Raw genomic sequence first — 17,392 nt, 5'->3', positions numbered from 1 at the left:
TGATGGAAGGCAGTGGAGAGGAATATCCATATCATTTTTCCTGAGACTTACAGTGGTTCCTGACTCCCTTGCCACAAACCATTGAAATGACATAAGCGTCTTAAAAACTGCTGCATTACTCAAGAATACTTTTAAATGCTGATGACAAAAGAATACCAAAGTAATAGCTGCAGGACATGCTGGCTGTGGAAATGCATAGCTTGAGAAGTTGAAGGATACCCTGGACCTGGAGAAAGAGTGATATTTTAAAAGGTTTTTGCTATTTCTGTAACACTGGTACTGAGGGCTGGGTTGTTGTTATGGGGCACTGGACAAACAGGGGTGTTGGATTTTGTCTGAGACTTAAACGTGACATGTGAGAGACTGCATTTCACAGCATGTTTAAAGACATTAAAATAAGTGGGGTACATGACAAAGTGAGTAAAGCATTTTGAGAGTGCTTCCTGATTTTCATCACTTCTTTACTCTCTCTGTGGTATCTCAGAAAGAACTCTCTAAACAAAAGACAAACATGCAAAGCCCAGTCTGAAATCCTGGGGCATGAGTTCGTAGTTGAGGTTATATTCTAGTTGTTCCTACTTTCTGAGGATTTACTGGTATTTTCAAAGGTTTTTCAATCTTTTTTCAATAGTACAGAAGTTTTATTATAGTAGTGAAGAGCCATACAATTATCTATCTTTAGTGGCTCCTTTAAGATTTCATTGAGGATTGAATTCTGTGAGATTGCAATAAAAATGCAAGATTTTGCAGGTGTTTGCTGAGATGTGATTTTCAGACAGCTACATGTAGCTTCATTAGTTTTCCTAACATACATCTTCATAGCTCATAGCTGTTTTCAAGGTACAATATTTTGCTTTGTTTTAGGTTGAGACATATTCTGAAGAGATAGAAACAGCCACTGTTTTTTTCATAAAACTGTTACAGAATCGCCCAACCTGAAGGGGTCTTTTATTCAAGGACCACTCTAGTAACCCAAGAATAAAAGGGATAGAGTTGTTCATTAGCATCCAGGCAAACATTCTTGGAAGGAGGGGGAAAACATGAGAAAAAGTCTGTGTAAATTGGGGAGGAGAGATAAAATGAATTCAAGAATCATAAAAATGTTAGTAAAAGAAATTTTTATTTTTGCGATGGGACTCGCATCTTTGGGGGTATTAGGTCTTGGTCTGAAAAGTCTGGCCTTATATTAACTCTATCAGAAAGAGACTTCTTAATCCAAACAAAGTAGTAGTTCCTGAACTGTTACTTAGCAATATCCTGTGAAATGCATGCAATGAAACATAGAGCCTGCAGCATATATTATAAGGTCCCCAATAATTTTGATTAACCTCCTCTAAACCTGAGATCAGCCATGAGAAGGCCTTACAAGTTAGCAGTTCAAAAGCACAGTGTAATAAATCTGTGTAGTATCACAGGTTTTGCTTTTGATTCAATTTCCAAAGTTTTAATTTATCCTTGTTATTTCAGTCTATTCGATCTCTTGTATTTTACTATGCCCCTCACTGACAGATTTAGGGACCCACATGCTGATGTTGTGTCAGAACTGAATATCAGTGTGCTTTGCGGTATTAATCATTACCTTATTCATTATAATTAGAGTGGGGAATAAAACCTACAACAATAAAAACCCCAGCAGTGCTGGAATTGAGCACTGAGCGCAGTGAGGCATGAGTGTAGCTTCATGCACAATTGTGTTATTCGGTTCCCCACCAGGTTTGAGTATTTTAGCTTCTTCTGTCTCAGTTGTAGTCTTCATCCACTCCTGCCTTTTCAGCCTTTATGAGTGATTAATCACACAGCTGCCATGGTCCTAGTGTGGTCCCTAGTATCTCTGCTTTTTCCATACCTGCAAGGTTCTTGGATGTTTCTGTAATGCTTCTAATGCTCCTTAGCTGAAGGTTTCCCTCGGACTCTTCTTCATGTTTTAGAACAAAGTTTGTTACCAGAACAAAATTGTTTCCCCTAAAAAGACTTCCAATTCTGTTTCAGATGTTTTATAACGAAAACAAAGCACAGTGGGAATAATAACTCACACAAGGTGATAAGAAGAATAACCTATTTGGGATTTTTGTGAAGAGTAGAGGTAGTGAAGAATTAGATTTCACTAGTCATAGGCTCAAATTATTTTGTGAAAGGATGTTAGAAATAGTTGACAAAACATAAAAATTCAGTTTTCTGTGTAGAGCACCATACTGGAGATGAAATGTCTCTTGTGTTCATCCTATTTTTTATATATTTTATTTTATATATATATATTTTAGTATCAATGACATGCATCCCAGAAGGCACAGGAAAAAATAATTAGCAGACACATTGCCTCTTCAGGGACAGCTGGCTCCTTTTCCAGATTGTAAGAGAAACTGGAGGCATCTGCTGGGATCTTCTGGTGCAAGGGATGGTGGCTCTGCATCAGACCTATGTCATGTCATATCTGCCACTAAAGATTGTCAAAGCTGTGTTGTCCTCTGCCTGGAACTGCAGTATCATGGATGCAGAGAGATGGAAGCATTTTAAACTGTTTTCTGAAAGACCCACTTCAGCTCCATCAGTGCTAATTTTCAGGGTTTGATTCTCAAAGCAGATTGTCCTATGTCTAGAAGACATTCCATTAATACATGTTTTTGAGATCAGCCGCATTTGCTGGCTAAAAATAAAACTATTTCTGTAATTTATTTGAGTCACATTAACAGAAGTTTCTTCTCTGTCTCAGTGTTGCTAAAGTACTGAAAATTGGTTTAGTTAGTTTTCATTTTAATCTTTGCTCTGTTTTTTTTTTTTTTTCATTTCAACCACCCATTCTAAATTGACCAGGTAATTTTCTGGGCTTCTACTTGTTTGTATTTAACAGGATTATGAAGCAATTTTACAAAATGTCATCTCTACAGTGCAACAGCTCTGAACAGACGGTCATCTGAGAACCAGCAACAAGAGCGCTGGAAAATGCGCCACAAGAATTGTTAGTGTTGTTGTATGACCTATTTCCCTAGTTTGATCTTGAGATATGACAGCATTTTACAAAGTGAAGGTAAACATTCTTGGAAAGGGTGCAAAAGTATTCTGACTGTATAAGACTTGAAATGAAATTCTGCACTGAGTACCAGTGCAAAGATTTCAAATATGGTTTTATTTTCTGATCGTGTTTTTCATTTCAGTTAATTATGTTGACCCTTCATGCCCCTGGATTTGTTCGCACTTCAATACCTGCTTTCAGTGTATGATGTTGCATCACCTATCTAAAAAATGGATCTAGAAGCTCCAAGCTTCTAGATTCTTGATTGAAGCTCCCAGGTTGTAGTTACAATTCCCATGCTGGTCAGTAACACAGGGAGCATTATAGCTGAAGAGTGAGTGCTCAAACACTGCAGGCCTGGGGCATCTTCTTTCTGCCCATTCACCTCTCCTTCCCGCCTTGCTGCCATCCTTACCTTCTCCACAGGTCACAGGCACAGCCCAGAAATTGTTTGCTGTTCTAAAATTTCAAATACATTATTTTAAATAGTGGAGAAAGGCTGGGAGTATTATGGTTCATAGTGAAAATTGTTCCATTCAAAAGACTAATACACTTAAGAACAATGAAGTACTGTATTCACAGGCTAAAACATTTTTTAAGTGTTTTTTGTTTTGTAGGAGAAAGGCTGCAGAATCACAGAACCACTACGTGGGTAAGGTTGGAAAAGGACTACAGTGGGTCATCTGGTCCAAGTGCAAGCATCTGCAAATAAAACAAACAAACCAAACCAAAATGCCACCAAAAAACCCTGCTACCCCACTTTTCCATAATGGAGGCAGTAATGTAGGAATGGCTGGACCTCTAATCCTACTAAAATCATATTCTGTACTTCAATAAAGAGACCCAATACAATTATATTGACAGCATTTTATTGCTTCATTTTTCCATGTTGCTTATGAAATTTTGATGACATACTTAATTTCCCATTTCTCATTTGAAAAATACAAACAAATACTTACTATGGTAATTATATCCATTGAAGAAATATACATATAGATACTTCTCAATCTGGTGGTAAAATGTTTCTTTAAAAAAATGGAAATAATTAAGTAATGGGTTAAGTTTCTAGGAGTCATAGAAAAATCTTCATTGGGTAAACACTTAACTCAATTTGAAGTCTTTCTAAAGGATGATCTACTTTAGTTACAAGTAATTTTGCTGGTGGAGGAATTGCTGGGTAAAATTTTATTTCTTTGTTATCTAGGCAGTCTGAGGGAATGAGTACAATTCCAGTCTTTGGAACATTAATGAGTCCTTGCTTCTTAACAAAATCAATTGCACTTCTGCAACCTTTTTTATAATGAAATAAAAGGGTTTTTACTTCCATAGATGGAGCAGATGGCAACAGAGCAGAATAATGACAATAACAACCCTCCCCCAAACCTCCTCCTTTTCCTTTTAAGTGGTGTTTGCCACTTGTCACTGGTACAGGTACAATCAAGTAGAAAGGGTGAATTGCTAGAGAAAAATCAAAATATATTGAAAAAACTCTTCTAATCCATGAAATAAATCAATTACTCTAATGCTGTCTTTCCCCTGACATCCCAAATAACTTTTTGCACTTGTGGGGAGTGGGATACATTGCAGTTCTGCTACAACTTATGTGGCGGTGGAGACCTGAAAAAATAAGTTTTGTTATGGTAAAAAAAAGTCTTGGTCTGATGTCTTGGAATGCAGTGAAATGTTCGATGTCATGCTACAATTTCAGGAATTTACCCTTGACAGTATTGTGTGCGGGTGACTGTATATTCCCATGGTAGCAGACCAAAAGCTTTAGGAATATTGCCAGGAAGTGATAACATACTTGTGAACATGCACTTTTCAGTTTCTAGGCTGGAACAGAGTCTCTCCTCAATTTATTTGAACATATATATGAAAAAAAATTTCTTAATGATGGTGAAGAGATAGTGGAAAGAAAACTTTTTAATTTGTGCTGAAGTGCTTTTTGCTTATTGTTTGAGTTCATTGTTGCAGAATTTGGCTGCAGGAGGGAAGACCCTGATGTGAATCCTGGCAGTCAGGTGTCTCATTTGGGGTTTCACTGGGAAGTGAAAGTGCTCCAGGCTGAGTGATGGAGGAGTGCCACCTATAAACTTTATCCTACAGCTAAGCAGATAGTTAGCCAATAAATTGAAGAATTTAAAGGGACGAAACATTGTGACTCTGCTTTGCCATTTGTTGCAGTTACAAAAATTTAAAAAAATCACGACAAACATGGTTGTTGTTAGGAACATAGCATGTGTGCCCTTGGTTTAAGAAGTAAAAAGTCCTCCACATTCTACAACCATACAGAGGCCAATGTACCCAAACCAGGCTAAGGTACAATGTGTGTGCTAAAACCTCAGAACAAGTTGGCCATTCCATATGCAGCACCCTTTCCAGCTCTTCTGGTGTGGTTGGGAGTGTGATTTTGTTAAATCCTCTGTAGGAAGTTTCATGCTGTGTCCATTAATGAGGCAGCTGCTGGTCCCTTTCATAACATTAGTTGTAGTTCAATTTCACCATAATTGAAACTCTTCTGGCTGTAATGCTACTTAGGCAATGGACAGTTTAAGTCCATATAAGGTATATTTTACTGCAAGAATGAGCTTAGCAGCCCCTCAGGCAAGCCCAGAATTAGCCCTCGCAGCAGCATTTGGCTGCAGGTGAGCTCAGGACTGCCAGCCCTTTTGGGCTTACTTTTCTGGGATCTGATAAATTCCAGTAGTATTAATGTTAGTGTTGTATTTAACTACTTCTGGGTTGAACTGACTGCTGTGTTGTCCCAGTTGGTTTTGACTTCTCACTAGGAAAATGCAGACCTGTGTGACTATTTCACACTTTGTGGGACTGACAAAAGATCTGTGAAGCTGCTGCTCAGCACTGTCATGGCTGGGGTAGTTTGTTGTTTATCCAGATTGAGGACTTAAAAAAAATAACAAGAGTGGGTATTGACAAGGGTTTGTAGTTAGCTAAAAGCTAAATGGTTTCCAGTTCTGGCTGTGTGCACCGTAAGTGGGCGTTAACAGAGTGTTTGGCGGTTCTTATCCCTTCAAGGAATTGTGGGGCTGTGGTCTTTTAATTATATGCAAAGCATATGTCTGTGACAATGCCACTTTAACTGTTCAAATTGATTATGTTTATTCATTTGACAAATTTATAATTTCTCAAAATTAGCATTTTTAAAGGGCATGTACAGCAATAATTGATTTGGCTGTGCACTACAGCACCAAATAGTCCTCTTGATTTACCAGTCAACGTGAAACCTTTTCTCCTGGGACATTCAAGCCTTTATTTGACTTCAGATCTCTATGAAACAAAATAGGGAGTCCAAACTTATAATATATAAAAGCTTTCAGGCAAAAGCCCTCTATATGCATTTAAACTTGATGTACTTTTTCAGCAACAAGGATGTATAAAAGATTTTTCCCAAGCTTATTATTACTCTCTTAAATAGAAAAAATGTTATTTTAGTCCTGTTAGGACATTCTCTGATGGGTTTCTAGGCATTTTTCTTATCCTTCTTCCATTTCCTTAACAGCATTCTAATCATTCTCAATCATGTTATTGCTCAAACTTTGCAAGAAAATGATGTGTCTGCATAGCTGCCATTACACTGCAGACATGAATTTTCAGGAAGGACTGAGAATGGAAGGCAAAATAATCAGAGCAGTGGTGTCCTTGCAGCATTGCATCAGTATGTCTACTTGTCAGTTTTCCTACAACTGGAAGTAATCACTCTTTTATACAGTCAGTTAATGTTTTTACCTTTAAACATTATGATGAAGTTAACAAGAAGAATTATGAAGAAGAATTAGTTAAGTGTGAAGAATTATCTAATCATGAAGCCCACGGGTCATGTGGCATAGAGAATTGAAAGGAAAAGGTTGACTTCAAGCTGTTGAAGTCCCTATGATTGCTACGCCACTTGTCCAGTGACTCATCTTACTAAACTCTGCATAAGTAATAACCTTTTAATATTTTTTTCCTAGAAGTAGCCTTTCCAAAAAACCAGTTTCAACTGGGAAAAAATACTTATCTCAATGTTTCTGCTTAGGCAATAATGATAAAAATTAGATCTACTAGGAAAATGCTTTTTAACCTTTATTCGTAGCATAAATCAAGAGGCTCATTTTTCACAGTCTCTTTCTATAGAATTCAATTAAAGGTCAGATTTGTAATGGGGGATCCTAATTATTAATGTATTGCCTATTTTGAATTATTAATGAGTTGACATATTTGCATAATGGGTAAAGAAAATGCCTAAGAACAACTTTATAGCATATTAAAATCCTTCAAAAATATTTAATCAAAGTCTTTTTTCATGTCCTGGAGGTAATTTAACTTTTTACCATTATGTCAGTACTTAACAAATACATTCAAAATATTTCACAGTTAAAAATTGGTGTAGTTATATATCACTAAGGGGAATTAATCTTGTTTTGAACTAGTACACCAGTCATGAAATGGAAAGCTTCACACTGGGCAGCTCTACTGTAAAAGGATGATGCTACCATATGCTGGACTGAGCATTTTGTGTTTTGTTGCAAGGGGCAATAGCAGTTTAAGAACTGTAAAATTTGCAGGACCATAAGAGTGGAGACAATTGTTATAAGCATTTGCCTAATATTTTGACACCAATGATTTCAGTGTATTAAAACACTGATGGGCTAAATTTGCCTCACTGAGGTCTACGCTGGGATCATCTGTATGTACTACTACTACACAATAATGAAAATATATTATCAGAGAATAATGAACACATCATACATTTAACTGTGGAAATAGGATTGCTACATCCTCCCACCAAAAGTGTCAGGTGTCACCACCATATCAACAATGAGTTCTTGCATGGTTAAAATGATCCAGTGTAGGTGAACCTTATGGTATATCTCCTACCTGGGAAATTATGGAAGCTAATACGATGACTAAAGGGTACATTTTGAGGATAAATTAATACATATTTTGTTTATTGGCTTTCTAGAAGATAGACTGTTTCACGGAGAAGTCAAAGTTTGTTCTTAATTTTTGCTTTTATGACTCAGTTTACTGTAGTAGATTTTTGTTCCTAAGCAAAATTTGACTCCTCACTTTGCATAAAGGGTTTCTTGAGATAAAATGGTATTAGGAAAAAGTCAGAACTTATGACTGAGACTTTTCTAGGTAGATTTTTTCCATATTTACACAACTGAACCATTAATGATGAGATCCATGGGTGAAGCATTTGAATACACTTCATTGTAACTTCTCGAAGGAACACCTTGCAGAATCAAAGATACTTTGCAAGATTAAAGACACTTCTAGTGTAGATTTTTCTTCTTATTTCAAACTAACAGAAATGCAAAATCTCAGATTTTTTCCCCCATATCTGTTATCATTCCATTCCAACCATTAGCTACTGAGAAACACGCTGGCTTGAAGCCACTGGGAAGATCCTGTTCTGCGGTTACTGCTACCACAAACCACATTATCATTAAATGCTAAAGTCTATCTATAGGTCAAGGTCAGGCCAGGGAGGTGATTGGGAAAGAAGGTAACTGTCATGGAGCAGTCAGAGTTCTCATTTGTATTATACCATTAGAAAAATCAGGTTGAAAGATGGAACTAAAAAGCCCCTCTATAAACTGGAATGGTTTATGTGCAATGAAGGAGTTTTACTTCTAATCAAGTGGACTCTCTATTAGTGCTTAATAATTGGCAGCACTGCAGCAGTTTCCTCTCCATTCACTGGTGGATGTCTCACACAGCAGGAGCAGGGTTATCAAATGGCACCTTTTGCACCTGACCTTGTGTAAGCAAAGGGAAATTTCACCAAGAGGACTGCATGGCCTGTTTTATAGATGGCATAAAGCTTGCTCAGTTCTCACTTCACAAGACAGCAATTCAGAATGTAATTGTCACTTGGCAGACTTTTCAGCCATAAAGAAGGACCATTGGAGATAATAGGAAAGGGATCAAGGAACTCAGTGACTCCAAATCCATGCTTGTCTTGTTAGCACACTTCTGGAGAGTAGTGTCCTGTGACTTGTAGACTCTTTCCAGGGCAAAATCTTTCTATTATTCACCACTCTTCTGCTTCTGTTATTGTCATCTGAATATTTTGTAATGCCATCTTAAGTCATGTGACTAACATTCATCACAAACAGTTCATCAGTTCAGTCACAGGATGAGATGAGGAGAATAGGGAATCAACAAAACCTTTGATGCAAATCTCAACTACTGGAATGGTGCTGTACCAGATTGGTTACATGAACCACTTTTAATATGAAACAAATATTTTCCATTTCCCCTCTCCAAAAAGCAGAATACCACCTCCACTCCACTTAGAGATCATGGAAATAAACAGCACAAATTTCTGTCCAGCTCCAGAATGATACAACAGAGCAACTCCTTGTAGCAGGAATTGCTTCCTGACAAACCCTACCTGATATGCTTCATTTCATGAAGCTCAAGATTATTCCATGGGTATGTATTCCATGGTGCTATGTAACTTCAATTACTGATACTTTGCAAATTCTTACACTCAGCTGGTGGTGTGAGGTGATTTAATCTGCTTGCTTTTAATTACATCCTGCAATCCAAATGAAGCCTTCTTATGTTTTCCTTTTTATCCCTCCCCTAATGTCTCTTTTTACAACGTGTCAATGCCACTCTGCTTGGTAGTTTCCATAAATTTCTTAACTCCTGCTGACTTGTCTGATTCCTCAGGTTATTCAGGTTACCAAACTAATAAAAAGGGATAGAAAATAAAAAATAGAAAGAAAAATGTTGACACTGGAGTGTAGAGCAGGCTTCTGCAAAAGATCCTAGTTCAACTCCCTGAATAGTCTTGAATGTAACATGAAAGATTTTCTGTAAGAGACCCCAGCTCCTGTGTTAAGCTACAGCTGCAGCACAAAGTTGGAAAGACACTCAGAAGGAGCAAAGGAAAATAATAGAATTCAGAGTGAGAAGATGATCTTTAATAAGGCAAATGAAAGCTCCTTAAGATCTAGGTAAAATGATTCCTGTCATAGAGCCTGTACTGCTGATTCTGCATTATTTTGCTTGGGGTCTCAGAAATGAAAAAAAAATAGGGATTAGTTTTCAGCACAAAAGATCATTTCCTTGTTTCGTACTACTAGAACTTTGAGACTCTACACCAAGTTTCACAAAGTACCATTTAAACCCCTTTGAGACAGAAAGCCTGAAGATTAGGGAAGATTTCAAAAAGCAAATGCATATATATATATGTATTTGCTGCATTATAGGTATTAAATACACAGTTACTGCTGAAAGAGGGGCCTAGATGAAAATATATGATTTGTACTAGATTAAAGCTGAGAAAAGATGAGAAGTATTTTAGCTCTGTCTGAGCAACTGCATAGTTTGAGATAAAATTGCAATGATTATAAAGCCTGGAATTATCTGGGACCTCTGTTCTTTTAGTGACAATTTACGATTCCTCCTGCCCTCCAGAAGAAGAAGAGAGAAAAAAAAAAAAAAAAAAAAGAAGAAGAAAGGAAAAGAAGTAAAAGGAAAACCCGATATCTCCGGAAAGGAAAATGCTAATGATATTACTTCGTGGTGGAATATATACCACCTTGTTACACATGCATGGTAAATAAATTCCTTTGCAAGAAATGTTCCACTAAAGAGTATTCACTTCAGAGAAATGATAACGATCTCAAAAAAGCTGGGCAGTGAGAAACTTGCTCTAAAATCCTGCAGCACTGAGCTGCTGCAGTTTCATTTACACTTGCAGCCCATCAATAGTGAATGCACTTCTGTTAATCACCTCTCCATGTGATGAGGGCTGTTGCCATTTCATAATTGCTATGAAAACTGAAAAGCAAAGTTATTAAATGGATTTGGTGGGTGGGTGGGTGTGTGTGCATTTTATTTAACTCTGACCTTGTTTGGTGAGAACAAACTTTGACAGAGAAAGACAAACAGAAATGCTTCCACATAGCATTTTTCCATAACAAAGGCCTGTCCTATAAACGCCTCTGGAACCACAAGAAACTTAAGCTGTGGCAGAGTGGCTATCAGTAAATGACTTGTTGAAAATTTAATTCTCTGAATACATCATGTGGTTTAAGAGGACAGTGTATTCTAGGGTAATCCTCCTTCCTTATGCTGTTTCTTCTGGATGACAGCACTTGCAGCTCTGGGGTTTGCAGCCCTTGACTGGAGCGAGATGTGCAAAAAAAAGTAGAATTATTGGCAGATGCTTTTAAAATTTTAAGAAATATCCCAAACCCTGGCACATAAGTTAGGAACTTTTATATGTAATAAAATAAACTGAAAGGAGTCAGAAAAAGCACGATATATACAGGATCAACCCAGAGAAAGTTGGAATTAGTTAGGATTGATATCCAGTGGGCCCTTCCTGTGTTTGAAATTGTCAGTAGCATTGCTTGTTAATGGTATTGGAAATGACTGGTTTAATGATATTTCTCTTTCCTGCTAGATATGCAGATGGTGCCATCAGATCAGGTAAATCAGGTAACAGTTTGCTGACCATTTTCAACAAAATTAAGTTTCTATCTGTAGTTCCCTTCTGTCTTTCTTAATGTTTTTGTGTCTCCTCTTCTTCAACAGAGCTGCTTGTGACAGACACTAGGATTTATGATCAGTGAGCACTAATGCAATTCAAGACTTGGGAGCTGTAGAACAACATAACAGGATGATGAAGTGTGTTTAAAAAGTCTCTATGATAAACAACCCAGTCTCCTAACACTGGTAATTATTACATTGGTAATTATTTTTGAACGAGTAGGGATAGAAGAGAACATTATTTAGCTGCATCCCAAAACTCTGTCATTCAGAGTGAGAGTTGCAAGGAACAGTGCCTTTCACAAATCAGAGAACCAAAACAGCCTATTGAATATTGTCACACTGGATATCTTATCCTTCTTATAAAAATGTGTTATCTCTGCAATTTTATAGGATTTTTTAATACACAGCTTCTTATTTGTGTTTGAAACATACAACTTTAAACCAATATATATATGAAAAAATAGCCAGCAGTCATTTCATCTTAAAGCCAGGGACAACTTAAGGCTTGAAGTTGAAAATACTCAAACTTTTGGAAAATCTTCTACCACACCCAAATTCTGTGAGGGTACAGAAACATAATCTGAGTTCTGCTCACAACTTTTTTGTACTACAGACAGTTAAATGGAGGCAGTGTCATTACTGATTACTATTTCTTCATGTTTTTTCCCTGTCAGTAGCTTCCCCTTCAAATTGTAGCTGCATTCATATGCAAATCACAATTCAGCAACACAGTCTCTTACAGTGGATATTCTATAGAGGAACACCAGTGCTTTAGGTATAAGCAGTTCTTGAAGCATCTCAAAGCTTCATGTTTCTTTAATTTGCCCTAGGCTCTGGAGAGCCAAAGACACATAAATACCTTGGATGCAGTATTAGGGGGGAAAAATCCTTCAGTTTGATGAGTATTGAAATCCAAAAAAAGTAAAGTAGTATCTATAAGACTGTAAGCTGAGAAATCAGTAATATGTTTTGTACACACTGAATTACATATATAGATGATTATGACTTCAAGTCATAATCAGTTGGCACTAGTTTAAGAGTAATCTCTGCTCTTGATGTGAATTTTGTTTTATAGCTGCCTCCAGGTGTATGTGTTGTACCTACCACCTCCCTGCAGCCATCACGCTTCCAAGAGAAACCTGAAAAACAGTTGAAAAAATTTGCAACTAATTTTCAGAAAATGGTTAGCAAATAGTTTTTAATTCCTGATGTCCTGACTTCAGCAAGGGTGTATTTAACTTCTCAGTAGCATTTACAGCACTGTGTTTTGGATTTAGAATGACAAAGATGTTAATAACACACTGTAAGTTGTGCTTATTCTAAGTTAAGAACCTTTCTTTTCTATCCCATGTTCTGCTAGCGAGGAGGAATGCAAAAATCCAGACTGGGAGGGAGCATAGCTGGGGCATGTGAGCTGAATTTACCAAATGGACACCCCACACCATGGAACATCATGCCTGGTGTATAAACTGAGGGAATTACCAGAAGGATGGATGATCTGGGTTTGGGAAGAGGGGTCTGGCACTGGTCAGTGGGTAGTGAGCAATTGCGTTGTGCATCACTTGTTTTGGTTTTTCCTCCTTTTTATAATCATCATTGTTATTATTTACCATTATCAGTGTACTGAACTTTATTTTCGGTTATTAAACTGTTCCTATATCAACATACAAATTTTACTTCAATTCCACTCCACATTCCACTGGAGAGGGGGAAAATAGGGGGATCTGTGCAAGCATCTGCCTGTGTTTCATCTCCAGCTGGGCTTAAAACCTCGACACCTGTTTATCCAGTGATAACATGTAAAGCTTCTGCAGCTCAATAAACACAGCTCTTGAGAAGATGGCTTTGAACTCTCCAGGCACTTCAACAAAGTCTTTCACCTGCTAATTCTACCAATGGCTTGATGATTAAACGTTTGCTTCCTATGCTGGTTGTTACAGTCTCATAGGTATAAAAACTGCAGGTGGCAGCTTTCCTCTCAAAATTTAAAACAACCCCTCTTTTTTTTCTTTTCTTTTTTTTTTCTTTTTTTTTTGAAAAAAGGTTATGGTGGACCCTGTAGAAAAGAGAAGTCTTTAAACTGTGGTGAAAATCTTCATTATAATATGCTATTCCTTAAAGTCAGGAGAGACTTCTACCCTCTCCTCTTCCTGAAGAGTTGTACTTTTTAATGACTTCTACTGACCACCAATATCATCTCTCAAATTCCATTTTACTGTCTTTTCAATCTGGTAAATGTAGCTGAAAGATCACAGAATTATGACTACCCAAACAGAGAAGTCCAGATGTACCTTACCATCGATTTAAAAAATAGTATTATAAGAATACCTGAGCCTCTATCCTTGTTATTTCACTGTGTCCCAATGAGACCTCATCCTCACTTTTCAGCATATATTAAAAAAATTATTATTGATCTTGAATTTTCTCTTCATTTACACCGTAGCTAATCACAAAATTATTTCATATTTAGCACTGATGTTCAGTGTTTGTTTAACATTTTGAGCATACAGAAATGCTCAGGACTACCCCTCCTGACCCCAGCTCTTAGGTACAGATTGTTTGTATTCTGATTTAGTAGGACAAAATACTCTGGTAGTGCTAATTAGAGATCCTCTAGAAGCATTTCACATACTGTTTACATCTCTTTACATTTATTTTTATATTTTTGATTAATTATTTTCACTATAGTGCCTACTTTTGTAATTATAAGAATAATTATATATACAAATGAATGTGGTTGTTATCCCTGAAATACTAACGTTTCTATACTTTTATTTTCAAGAGCAAAACAACAGGTTTAGACTCTGCATTGGTAACTTTTACAAAAACTTTAGTCTTAGTATTTTTAGCTTTCTTGTGCAGGTCAAGTTCTGATGAAAGATTGCATGAGGAAGTCCCATCTTTTATTGACATTTTTCATATTCAAACTTGCTTCAATAACTAGGCATCACAGTAACCTGTAATATGTGACTGATTTATGGTTACTCTTGTGACTGTCATCCTTCTTGGTTTTGTGCTTAATTTTTTCTTCTTACACAAGCACTCCACACAGCCATTCCTTTGCTTTTAATCTTCATTCTCATCGCATATTCTTTCTACTCACTGATGTGTTTTCTGTACTGTGGTCCAGTTGATCTTCATCTTATGTCTCTCTGTAAAGAGCTTGAATTTCCTGGCTTGAGTGATCACAGCACAACGGGCCCAAGGTTTTCCTCCCTGGCTGCTGCATCATTTTCTTACCACTGGACCCTTTCTGTCCTCCCCTAGTGGTTGTGGGTTTCATTCTCACATAGTCTGTGGTGGATTCCAGAGCAGAACAAAGTGAGAATGTTCACAAGGCAGGGAGATTGGTGCTGTAGGAGGAGTAGGAGTTATCCTATAACTTGGTGAGGTGGACAGTGGAATTGGTTTGCTGTTGTAAAGGTGACAGATGGATAAGCATTCTCTCAAGGTGAATTAGAAAAATAAATATTATCTGACAAATATTTGAGGTGATTACTACTGCAACAGCTGAACAAGTCAGAACTCTCTCTCCACCTCTCTCTGTGCCATTATTTGCTGTGGTTTTCCTGTTTCTATTCATCCTTAAATACCTCTGTTCTCTCTAAAGCATATAAAGAATCTTGTATATGAAGCCATTCACACCATTCACAAACGATTGTTGCCCAAGACCTATGCATAGACATCCAGTTCAGAGTACAACTAAAGAACAACACTGGTTGCTTTCTTCAGCTTCCCGTGCACCTTCTTAATGATATTCTCCTCACTAATTTGTGGGAATGAGATTTTTCTTTTCTGTCTCCATTATTTGCACTGGTTTTAATTAAACATATGCTCTGATTGGGACATGGGTAAAAGGACAGTTGTGCTGCCGTTTGAAAAGAGCAGCTTGCTGGCTCGGACAGTTTTCCCAAGCTTTCAGAGCTCTAATTAAAATCCACTGAACACATGAGCAATGTTGGCACAGTACTTTGGAAGTGTTTGTTACAACAGTGTCAAGGAGTAGATAAGGTTTTTAGGGGATTAGTGTAAGGTGTTTTGTTTCAGGTGGATTATTTCTAATGAATGGGTCCTCTTTCTTTTCTTCTGCCTAGGAAAAAGGGCCTTATTTAACTTTTTGAAAAATTTATTCTACTTTGAGAACTTTGTGAGCAAAATAATTATCCTATTTTTAATTTCTAAGATATTTTTAAAAGATTGAGCAATAAAGCTTCATATTTACATTCCTGATTAATAATGAAAAACTTCAAAAGTTTCTGTGAGTCTGTGAAAGCCAGAATGTGGCTGCACACACTGGAAGCAGAGCTGGGATCTCTAAGGAAACCTTACGTATGCTGGCAAATAGAGAAGACTGGGGTGCTCATACACTGTGTAACTCTACTCACTTTTTCCCTTATGTGAATGTGATAATAATAATTTTCTGCATCTCCCAGGTATTGCTGTTCTGAAAGGGTCTGGAAAATAACCACAGTGTTGCTCATGTCCTCACTTTCAGCACTGTTTGTCCTGAAAACAAGCAGGAAAGGCTAAGTATTTGAATATCAGCAAAAGAAAAAAATAAAATTAAGTAAATCTACTTTATTGGAAGAGTGTAATGAACCTTTATTGTATATTAAATTTTAAGCTGTATCTTTTAGCTTTCAATACTGTGCTGACTAATTAGATGTATGTGATCAGTGTAATTATCTTCTGGCAATAAATTGCAATATATATTCATAGTTACATGGATTTCATCCTCTGTGAAATGGTCCTTATAAAAACAGTAATAGTTGGTATGTCATCAGAGCATATCAGCAATTAATCCTTAAAATGATCAATGGAAAGAATGTCCTTTTCCCTCTATCTCTGGTTTATTTATGTGTTCCCATTAATTATGCCTAATTTTCTGTTGGCACTTTTCTCCTTAATGTAATTCAATTTAAGCATATCTTTCCAGAGACTTATTAATAGATAGGGTCATTTATATTGTGTAGCACAAATATTTTATAATCCACTAATCTTGACAAAAAGGCAATGCCTTCCTCATAAAAAATGTATGAAGAGTAATGGTTCCCTATTAATAACTTATTAGGTCAGATCACACAGTTTGAAGTGTCTATTACACTTTAATTTTATCAGATTTCTTCCTTTGGAACCTGCTACTTTTTCTTTATCTTTTATTGAGATTATTTTTAACCCAACAGCTGGATCCCTTGCCAAAACCAGCTTCCTATGGCTGTTGTTTCTGTAGTACTACCTAAGCAGCCAGTTTTATGCACTGGGCTTTATGGAAACTGTGCAATGCACCCAACAGTGGAAACTCAGATTACAGTCCTGCTTGAATTTTATATTTTCAGTGACAATGCTATGCCCATGACACTGACTGGTTCAGCTTTCCTGATGAAGAAGGATTTTGGCCAGCAAATGCCATTTGCTTTTGCTCATTAACCTGTGTAGATAATGCTCTGTCTGAAGATAATGAGTGAAAACTTCTTCAAAAAGGTGTGCCTACTTCTAAAGGCAAGACTATGGGGTCCAAGGGCACACTGGGGAGCTGAGGGGTAAGCAGTGCTTTGGGATCCTTTCATCCTGATTTGGGGACCCACCCCTGGGAGCCACTCTCCTGATATCTGTGTCCTTCTGGGGTTTGATTTCCAAGCAGAATTAGGCTCAGCTCTGTTGTTCACTTCTAACCCCTTTTAGTTCAGGGACTTGTGACAGAGGCTGGTTCAAATGAATCAAAAGCAGTTTCTTCAAAACAAACCATCATCTATTCTTTCACCCAAAGGTACATAGCATGCAAAGGGAAAGGCAAGAGCAAGAAAGGTTTACACACACGTTTTCTCTTTCCTATGCTTAACTTTACATTTGCAAGCTATTTCT

This window comes from Motacilla alba, chromosome 2 (assembly GCF_015832195.1).
Source record: "Motacilla alba alba isolate MOTALB_02 chromosome 2, Motacilla_alba_V1.0_pri, whole genome shotgun sequence".
Taxonomy (NCBI): Eukaryota; Metazoa; Chordata; class Aves; order Passeriformes; family Motacillidae; genus Motacilla; species Motacilla alba.
This window is presented reverse-complemented; position numbering follows the sequence as displayed.